The sequence below is a fragment of the Pongo abelii genome, chromosome 5, assembly GCF_028885655.2.
Source record: "Pongo abelii isolate AG06213 chromosome 5, NHGRI_mPonAbe1-v2.0_pri, whole genome shotgun sequence".
Lineage (NCBI taxonomy): Eukaryota > Metazoa > Chordata > Mammalia > Primates > Hominidae > Pongo > Pongo abelii.
The window spans coordinates 123,777,962-123,780,000 of record NC_071990.2 but is presented as its reverse complement, the minus strand read 5'-3'; positions in this window follow the sequence as shown (position 1 = coordinate 123,780,000).

Sequence of the window (2,039 nt, the reverse complement as noted above, 5' to 3'; positions counted from 1 at the left end):
TTGTGAAATCTTCCCTGGTAACATTTATTATAGCACTTACTACATCATATTATAATTATTTATTTACATGAATTTTTCGTTCTAGACTATGAAACTGCTTCAACATAAATACTATGTCATATGTACATTCACTTATTTACAATGACATTCACAATGCATGATATATGTTAAAATATCAATAAATATTTGTTGAATTAATAAATGAACACATGAACAGGTAAGTGCTAATCATCCGTTTATTCTTGCATGATCCCCAAATCTGGATCAGTTGTTCCTCCCATGTGCTCCTATAGCTTCTGGAACTTGACCTTCATAGTTTTTACCACACTATTGCTGCTCATTTACTTCTCAGCAACCCTTACTAGACTAGCAGATTGTGCTTGCATTGTTCACTCTTGTATCCTGAGCATTCAACACAGTGCTAATAATAACATAGGAACTGCTCAATAAATATTTGTTGAATTAATAATTTTAGCTTTTGAAATCCTTTGGATAAAATGTGCTCTACCTAATAATAAGGAAACCCCTTACAATTTATACTCAGTCAGTAGAAACCTTTTTGTTTACAAGAGAAGAAAATGAAGAGAAGAGCTTAAGGATAGCTCAACTGAGAAGCACGCGAATGAGGAGCTGTTAGTAACTGAACAAATATTAGAATCCCGGAAATGCCAGATGTTAACAGAATGCTATAGGGGCCCAGGTTTGAGGTCACTTATATCTTCAAAACAAGTGACAGTGGCAAAATGCTTAAGGACTCTTGAATAGGCTTTTGAGTAAGTGAAGAGCTAGAAGACTGTGAAAGTTAATTTTTAAAATTTTTCAAGAAGCTTTCTTCTCCTAAGGCTAAAACCTGGGTGCAAAAGACACTGGCCAGAGGAGCGTTTTACATGGGAAATGTGTTAGTACTGCTTGTACCAGACTTGGGCTGGAACTGCTCTACATTAAAACTCCAATCTATGCCAGATTTGCTAGAATCCAATCAGTCATCCAACTAGGGTGACAAACTAGTTCAGGTTAGCACAATACATTTCCAGTTTTAATACTGAAAGTCCTATGTCCCAGGAAATCCCTCAGCGCCAGGCAAACCAGATTGTTTGGTCACCCTAACTCAGCCTCTTCCAGTTATTTATGTTGGACAGGAAGCAGAAGCTCTTTAAGCAAAGCAAAATATTGTATAGCGACAATGTAGATACGGGATCTGGAAACTCTAATACAGCTTTGGCCTTTCTGGAAGCAGTGTGGAAGCTCTCTTTCACAGGCACTCCAAGAGCTAGCTGATAAATAGAAGGAATTGATGTACCTCCGCAACTCAAGGTCCCCGTGAAGGCTCAGACACACACAGAGAGATGTTGATAAGAAAGAAAATAAAAAGGCTATAAAACGTCAAGGACTGGAAACATTAGAAAAATGGAGTGGAATAGAGAAATGGCCTGCAATATAAGCCTTCCATTATTTCTACTAGAATAGAACCATGTTAGGGTTTAAGTTTCTACTTCACTGGGACTCGTCTTGTTCCAAGAGGAGGTGGTGTCCAAGATAGATGGAATGTGTTAGGAGTTCATCTTTCTGGAAAATGTGGTTTAAGTGATCATTTTATTCAAATCATTTGATAACTAAGACCTTTGAGGTCTTCAAAGATGAAATAAGCTGAATTATAGGAATTGGATACAGAAATATACTCATACTTTGAATACTAAACTGGAGAAATTGGGTTCCGTGAGGAGGTAGTCACTGTCACAGCTGTGTGTCATGATCTGAGAGGTGTCTGTGAAGAGTTGGTAACCACTGGGACATTTCTAACCTCTTTAGAGTTTAGTCATCTACTATGAGCAGCATCCACCTACCAGCCATAAAGAGAGATGACTTTTCTATTCTGTGCTCACAGTGGGGTGCAGTACAGTATAGATGAAACAAAGGCTCAACCTGCTGCTTTCTTGAGAAGGCATCCTAGGATAGAACTGAATGAATTCTGATCTTTCAGAGAAAAGTCTGCCATTGTCTGAATCAAGTAGTTGCTAGGATCTATTAAAGATTTGCCG